Below are 8,473 nucleotides of genomic sequence, written 5' to 3'. Positions count from 1 at the left end.
TTTTTTGTTTTTTTTTGAAAGGGGGGCGGTGAAGGGGGAGTTGGGGAGGGAGGGAAGTCGGTGGCTCAGGGTGGGAGTGAGGACGCTTCGGTTCGCACCCCAGCTGGACCCCTACACCTGCAGTCACCTCGTGCCCTGCCTCAGTTTCCCTACCTATCAAAGGGCCCCAGGAGGCTGCAGGGAGGATGCCCCTAAACAGCATCGGGCCCCTTAGCCGTCGGGCGCAGGAGACAGGACCTCGGTGTGGGAGCAGCTGGGCCCATTTTCCTAGCCGCAGTGCCCAGGAGTCGGCCAGTCCCCATCGGGGCATCTTGGGTGCCAGCCTCCTTCCCAGCCGTGCAGGGACCCTGTGATGTGGCGCCCACGTTAGCAGCGCTCTGGACTCCGTGACCCAGGAAGTCCCGTCCCATCCCGTGCTCCTTCCAGCGCTCTGCCAGGCGCAGCCTTGGCCCCCAGGCCAGGCCCCGGCGCCAGTGCTCCACGGCCAGCCCCACAGGGCCCGCTCCCCTGCACGCTGGGGGCCTGGGGGCACCTGCCTGTGCCTGCACCTTCTGTGGCACGGCTTTCCTTATCAAAGGAAATCCTTTCCCCCAGTCTCGCACGCACACGCGCTCCCTGCCCGTTATCTGATCTTCGCTGGGTTATGCTCCTCTCCCACACAGGAGGTGGGATCTGGTGCCCCGCTCCTAGTACCAGCCAACTTCAGGCTGCAGACACGGCCTCTAAGCCCAGTACCAGCTGGAGGAGGAAACGTCCCACCGTAGCACCCCCTCTCCAGTGGAGATACTCAAAGCCCGGCCCCCAGCCCACAGGCTGAGCTCAAACCAGAGCAAAGCATCTGAGACACTAAGTCCTGGTCTAGACAGCGACCCCAATCCAGGCCTGGGGAACGGTGCGACTGGCCCTGCTGGGCGGGGTGCCCTCGGGAAGTTACTGGGAGTTGCCAGTCATGCTGGCTAGAACCCATGGTGGGCACAGAGCCAACTGAGATGCGCGGTACAGACTGGTCCCACACCCCTGCACTTGCCATATGGAGCTTGAGGCGGGATCCAGTGTCTGCCCATGGCAGGCCCCGAGCCAAATGAGACCATGAATCCGGCAGACAGTGCCTTGCAAGGGGTTAACTCTGCTTGACTGCGGAAAGGGGAAGAAGGAAAGAAAAAAAACAAATCTCTGTTTCAGTGCTGGCTACCTCTCCCCCTCTGAGAAGCTGAGCCCAGGGTTAAGCCACCAAGAGGCAGGTAGCCTCCTTCCTCCAGGAGCTAGGAGACACCGGTGCCCTGCGTGGCACCCTACCACCCCCACCCTGTACCTGCTTCCCACCCGCCCCAGGCTAGCCCCCATGGCACTAGGACAGCTGCGTTCTCACTTGTCTGGGCGCAAGGCGCACTGTTGTTCTTGTCTATTAATTGCCAGTGAGGGACCGGAAACTCAGCTGAAGATGGAGAAGGGGGCGGTGCAGAGGCCTCAGCCCCTGATTGATGGGTTGGTGTATCCACCAGGAGCCCCTACGACCCGGCTGATACATGCAGGACAGGGGTAGGGAGGGCATTTCCAGCAATGCCCTGCTCTGGCAGGGTGTGAAGGACTGGGGGCGTGAAGCCAGGTGACTCACTCACCACCCACTCTCTGGGAGACAGCGGGTGACAAGGAAAAGGAAAGCCCCCTGCCTGGGTCTGGACATGCTGGGGCCCTGCTACTTGAGGCCTGGTGCCCACAGTGGGCCACTTAGCTAAATGCTGGAGATGGCAGCTGAGCCCACTGTCCGGGTGGCACACACTGTGGCACTGTCATCGCCAGACAGGTGAGATTACCCCAGCGACTCCCCAGCTCAGCGCACTCTGCCCCTGCCCATTTCCACAGGAGATCGAGCCTGGCCCCAGTTCAGATCTCCACCCTGGCAACTCCCTTCCCTCCACTGAGACTCCCCCAGCCAGTTCTGTGGCCTTCTGGGCTCCCCACACTCTGTCCCAAGCTATCACTGCATGGCCTCATTCCACACCAGAGGTGGCTGCATTCACCGGCCAGAGAGAGACCCCAAGGCTCATGGGCAATCCATGCTACTGCATGCAAGGAACCTGTGCTGGAAGTACAGGACAGCACCTGCAGAGCCAAGTGCTCTATGACGGTGGAAGGACAGTCGTATGCACAGAGGCTGACAAATGGGTGCTGGTCACTCCTACTTGCTTGCATTGCTACCAGCCCTGCCCACAAGACAGCCAGGGCAGACCGCGGAGCTAGTATCTGTGAGGAAGCAGGCTCTGCTGCAGTCCAGGTTATGGTAAAACCTAGAAACTTCTACAGAGACCAAGCTCCTTCCTTCCTCTTGTGCTAGCAGGCACCTACTGAGATTATGGTCCCTGTCATACCAGGCACTACCTAGACTAGACCTCAGCTGAAATTAGGACCTCCATCCCACTGTATACTGCTCTGACATGGAGTGAGAGACAGCCCTGGGCCCAAATAGCTAGAAGTCTAAATAGACAAAGGGTGAGAGGGGAAACTGAGGCACAAAGCAGGGCTGGATCCTTCTGGGCACCCAGTGTGGCTCACCTGGTCCTGCTGACACCACCGCATCTGGCTGGAGGGGCCTGCCCCTGCATCCTAGAGCAGAGGGCCCAAGCCCTGAGCATCCAAAGACCCTGGAGCCATGCGCTGGGGAGTGTCTGTTCTGCCCAGAACAAAGTGCCTGTGGGGTCCAGCAACTCCACACTCTGCCCTCGTGGTGGAGCTGAGGCTGGGAGGGCCTGGCCCTCAGGAAGCCTCCCAGCCAGCCTGTACTCTGTCCAGGTCTCTGCCCAGCACCTTGTCCAGTTTATTCCAGCCCCACCCCTCCATGACCCACCCAGCTTAAAGTTGCCCAGGACAGAGCTAGGACACAGGAGCCTTGGATGAGGCAATGCACTCTCTGTCCCCCTCCCTTGCCCTCCTTGCACTGACCCCTGCCCGATCCCTGCAGTGCTGCAAGCCAAGGCCTAACCGTGGCACAGCCCCGCCTGTCCCAACCCCATGCTCCTGCAGGGGCGTCCCCAGCCCCCACCCTGGCCTGCAGCTCCAACAGCACTCACCCACCCAGCATGCACCACCAGCCCTTCCCCTCCCCCAGCCCAGAGAGTGACAGATTTATCTTGTCCTGCAAAGAAAAGGCTTCTGGAACCTTTTAACCAGGCAGAGGGGCCCAGGCGAAGGCAGGGGCCGGGTCTCACTGGAGTTCCCTCTGCCTGGAACTGGGCCCCCTACTCTACTCGACCCCCATCCTCCCCCCCAGCCCCTCCACTGGCCCCCACCCCCAGCTTCCTCCTTGTACTCCAGTCATTCCTGTTTGGGGCTTTTTACTCCCTCATCCTTGGAGGATTCTTTGCCATTGAAACTCAGACCCCTCGTTAATTAATTGAGATTGCTGTGAACACAGATGCACTCAGTAACAGCACCCTCAGCAGACAGCCCCAACCTCAGTGCCCTTTGCACTGGTAAGGAGCATCGTGCCATGTGTGCTGCAAATGCCATCCCCATCCTGCAAAGGGAAACTGAGGCATGGTGCTTTGGAGATGCAGCAACATGGAGCTGTCTCCAGGGGCAAGGGCACATGCCTGCTCGCCCACAGGAGGCCCAGGACTGCCTTGGAGCTGGTGGTGTGTGGCCAGAGCCTTTGTCTTTGGGCTTCTAACACCAGAGTCACTAGGCAAATGCATAAGAAATCAGGAGGATCCTGAAGGGGAGTGGCAGTGGGGAACAGCCCCGCAGAGGTCAATGTAATTGAAACACCCCTCTTTTTTTTCCAGGACACACAGTCCTGCCCTTTCCCACCTGCCCCGATTCCCGCCCCCACATCCCCAGTACTACGCAGAGGCCGGAGCCATCAGCATGCGCTCAGCCTCCAGGAATGTCAAAAATCACTCCCAGATGTGAGCCCCAGGCAGGTCCTGTGCCTGCCGCCCCCTTGCCTGAAGCCCACCTGGGGCAGATCTAGTCTCAGCGAGCCCAAGTCCAGTGCTGCCAGACAAGCCAGCCATGTTGCCCACAGGCAGGGATTCAGCTCTCTAGGACCATGTGCCAGGCAGGCTTCTCAAGCACAGCTGGGCAGTTCTTGCTGGGGCTGGGGAGGCCCTCATTCCACTTTTTCATCCTCGTATTATCTAAGCAAAGCCCCCAATCCAATCACTGCCCCCAGCACAGAAGACAGGAGCACCAGGAGCCAGCAGGCTGGCTCTGAGCTGCACAGGCTGGTCCCTCCCTGCCTTCTGCCTTTACCCTGGTTGGGCCCCAACCCAGGGCAGCCCTTTCTCCCTGTAGCACCTAGCTTTCCCACAGCTGAGAAGGGCTGGGATGCAAACCCAGACCAAGATGGCTCTGAGCTGGCTCCGACAGCCATGCTCACAGGGCAAAGCCAAGCACCAGCAGGGGGCACAGGCCATGTCCTAGAGCAGCGTTTCTCAACTCGGGGGGGTATGACCCAAAAGTAGGTCACAAGAATATATGAAAGGGTCACAAACAACTTTTAAAAATGGATCAACAACTTTAAAACTGCATTCTACTCGAAAGGAGAAAAACGTGGGAAACCGTGGCTTCTCTCTTGCAGGCTGACAGAGCGCCAGCTAGCAAGGGGCAGCATGGGGCCCCCCATGCCCTACACACACACTCTGCCCCACGCACTGTGGGCTGGATCCTGGGGCAGAAGGTCAGGAGTGAGAGGCACTGGGTTAGGACTGGCCATTGATGTTTTCAAATGAATCCTGGTCCAAAAAGGTTGAGAACCGCTATCCTAGAAGACCGAGATGCAGACCTCTTGGTCTTCCCCTTCCAATGGAGACAGTGCTCTCAAGGGGCCAGAGATGCTGGCAGCAGGCACCTTCTTTATCAGGGTGTGAAGTGTCCTGTTATCCCATGCCCCCCTGCAGACATGAGCTACTCCAACTCCACTTCATCCATCCTGGGTGGCAGAGGGAGGAATGCACAGGGCACCTATCTTCTAAGAGACCATGGAGAAGGGGACAGGGACGGACATACAGAAAAACAGGCCAGAAGGAAACCACAAAGCTAAGCAACTGATAGCCCCTATCCCAGAGCCCAGGTGCCAGCGTACCAGTGCTCCACTCCTCTTCCCTTCCTCCCTGTCCCTCCCAGCTAGGTTGCACCAAACACACCTTGGACACTGTTGCCCCATCCCACAGCAAGGCAACTCTGTATTGATTAGAGAGAGCCAGGGCCTCCCTTGGTGGGGTTGCGCAGGGTCTGTCCCCCTGTCCCAGCCCCCACACACAGCAGAAGGCAAGCCATGTGGAAACACTCCCTGTCAGATGGAATCTGGGTGCAGGCGGTGACAGCCCAGCACAGGGAGACGGCTGTGGCAGCCCACGTGTGGCCTTATGTAAGGAGAGTGCAAAAGAGGACAGGCTACACAGGACGAGGGTGTGGGACAGGATGCCCCCACAAGGCTGCAGTAAATGGGACTGCCAGGGACACAAGGGATGCAGGTGGGAGCCAGGATAAACACAGCAGGGAGGGGGAAAAGCATCCAGATCCTCTGAGTCTGAACCAGCCCTGGTTCACAGGGTATACATGCATGTGTGCTCAGTCTTAGGGCATGTGCATGTACAGCGGTACCTGGAAACATATGCTCATGTACCAACATGCACACACAGGCCACTCAATCCCATCCTGCAGCCCCTGCCAGTCCAGCCCTGGGATCCCCCCATGTACCCAGCGCTGCCAAGGCTCCCCCAGCCTGAACTGCTATTCCCTGCTACGTAGACCCTTACAACTCATTGTGCTCCTCACTCCTGACCCACGGCCACCAGCCAGCTCAGCCCTGGGCTCCCAACCCATCCAGGCATCACCAGAACTATTCTAAAGTGGTGACTGAGGGCTAGGAGGCACTGGGAAGGAGATTTCCCATAGATGCAGTTGTGGGCAATTCCCCCTGCCCGCAGCAGCTGTGGCAGGGCCAGGGTGGCTTCGCCTCCAAGCTGCTAGGGCTCTCAGGGAAGGCCCTGCTCCCCCCTCTTCCCCCCCCAGCAGACTCCGTCAGTGCCAGGCACCCGGAGCCCCCCTGCACTATGCAGGGGGTGATTAACGGCTCCGGCAGGAGGCTCTGTCGCCAGCACGAGTGAATCAATTTGCGCCATCGATTTTTCATCCACTGCGGCAGAAAGCGGGAGCTGAAGGGCCAGCGGGATGACAAACACACCTCCTGCCAGCACTGAGCCAGCCTGCACCCCCCGCCCCTTGCACCCTCAGGTGCCAGGTCCCGCATCACCCCCTGCACCACAGAGGGGGCTCTGCACACTACAGTGGACCCCCAGGGCAAGTGGGCCCCAAGGGGTCACACCCTCAGTGCTGCAGGACCAGACCCTCCGTTTCAAGGCTGAGGAGGTTGGAGCATCAGGGAGAGTCACCCTGAGCCAGTGCCAGACCTTACAGCCCTGTGGTGGAGCTGCCTCCAGGAAACAAGAGCCCCAGTGCCTGGGGAGACAGAGGGAGGACTCCCAAGGAGTGCAGTTCAGCGGCATGCAGTAGGGCAGAAACCCTGGCAATAGACTCCCCAGATCCCCTGCTTCAGGAAATGCCCCAGCCCCCTGCAGGCAGCCAGGAGGAGCCAGCCCCATGCTGGGTGTGTGTGTGTGTGTGTGTGTGTGTGTGTGTGTGTGTGTGTGTGTGTGTGTGTGTGTGCATCTAAATCAGCCCAATCACTTCCAAATTCTATCGACTGAGCAGAGCTCAGTCATTCAAGTCTGTGTGGTGCTACCAACAGCAAGCATCTTCTCTCCCAGATTCTTCAGTCTGGGGCTTCAGATACTCCTAAATCCAAGACAGGCATCCTGTGTGCAAGCCACAAGCCTGGAGACCTTGGCGTGCAGATGTCCCCGTGTCTCCAAAAGGCCAAAGGAACAAGCTAGAAAGAAAGCCCAAAAGCAATCTCCTGTCACCATAAATTGTGCAGCCAAGATCCTTGCATTGGAGGCATTGACTCCCACAAGGATCAGCCTACCCACAGTGCAAGGGACAGGCCTTTGCCCTCCAACTACACTGAGTCATTCAAGATGGAGAAGAAGGGAATCTCCCCTGCCAGGTAAGTAAAACCACATGGGCTGAAAACCACCTAGTTGCAGCAGAGTACAGGGGATGGGGATAGGGCACAGCATCACTGTCAGGGGATGTCAGGCAAGAAGGCCCCTGGAAAATGATCCTCGGTGCTCTAGCAAGAACCCTCTCCCCAGCAACTGCATCCAGTGCAAAGCCAGAGGGGTCAGGAGGGGTGGGGGCTGGCATGGGGAGCCCCCACATCCCCAAGAAGCAGCTTCCCTGTCCTGCACCCACAATGCTCTGTTCTGTGGGAGCTGCATGGCAACATTCAGTCACTCCCCCAAGGGCTCAGGGGCTCCATCATACCAATGCCCTGCCTAGCCACACCAACATCCTCCTCAACCAGTATCCTCCCAGGCACTCCAGCGCCCCCACCCTGCCTGCCAATATTTTGCCTGCACGTGCCAGTACTATGCCTGCTCATGTCCATGCCCTGCCCAGCTACCCCCACCATACTTAGATCCATGTCACAGCAGCCCTTGTCCTCCACAGTCAGTGCCAGCAGCACTGCTCAGCTGGTAGCTGGGCACAGTTTCACCAAGGCTGTGCCAAGGGCCACCCTTCCCCTGCCTTTCCTACCTGCTGTCTCAGAGAAGATCCACAGACACCACTGCCCCCACATGCCACGGTCCCAGTTGTACCAAGGAGCTGTGAAAGTGAGAGAGACATGGGGAAGGAAAGACTGTAAGGGCCTCATCTTCTGAGGAAGGGGGTCCCCCTTCCCAACCGTCCCCAAAGTACCAGCCCTGGTGCCCACATTAGGTAGAACAGACATTCCTCCACCTGCCCAGGGCCCAGCAGATGTCTGGGAGGGAGTGGGGGTGGGGGGTGCAGGGTGACCCCAGGGCTGAGCTCTACCCTGCTGCCTCCCGACCTCCACTGTGCACTGGCAGGAGGCAGGGGACACTTGCAGCAAAGAGCCAGCCAAGGTTCAACACTGGCCCGGCCTTCCCCAGGGCACTTTTTCCCAGGGCACGTGCAGGGTTTGTGCAGGCTCCACAGAAACAGCGGGTCTTCTCGTGATGTGGGGGCATGCAGGAGGGATGACTTGCACAAGGGCTGCTTTCATTACAGGAGACGGGCTCTCCTCAGCCATGGTGGGGGTGGGGACTACTTCAGTTCAGCCACCCAGTTCCTTGACTCTGCTGGCAACACTGGAATGGGGGGTGGGAAGGGGCAGGGGTGCTCCAGGGGTCCTCTGTAGCCAGTGCTCAGCACAGCACCCAGCCCTCCCCCCCCCACTGCAAGAGCTGTGGAGCAGCTTGGGGAGGGGCTGTCTGTGGGGCAGCACCTCCCACCCCGCCCATAGGTAATGGCAGGGCAGGAAAGGGTTAAGAGTGCCTCAAGCCTGAGGAGCCTCCCGCAAGGGGAGCAGAGGCAGGGACGGGGG

At 59.2% G+C, this 8,473-nt stretch overlaps 1 protein-coding gene across 1 annotated transcript in view; it reads right to left on the bottom strand.

Moving 5' to 3' along the window:
- Window positions 1-7,717, bottom strand: part of RARA (retinoic acid receptor alpha) — a 96,808-nt gene extending 89,091 nt beyond the window's left edge. Inside the window, exon 1 of the mRNA XM_019550346.1 lies at window positions 7,663-7,717. The gene's annotated coding sequence lies outside the window, so the exon portion shown is untranslated. The remainder of the gene's footprint in view (window positions 1-7,662) is intronic.
- Between the last annotated feature and the right edge of the window lie 756 nt (window positions 7,718-8,473).

Source organism: Crocodylus porosus, unplaced genomic scaffold (genome assembly GCF_001723895.1).
Source record: "Crocodylus porosus isolate Cpor-Errol unplaced genomic scaffold, CroPor_comp1, whole genome shotgun sequence".
In the NCBI taxonomy this organism is placed as follows: Eukaryota; Metazoa; Chordata; order Crocodylia; family Crocodylidae; genus Crocodylus; species Crocodylus porosus.
The sequence above is the reverse complement of the archived record's forward strand: the minus strand, read 5'-3'. Positions and strand labels throughout refer to the sequence as shown.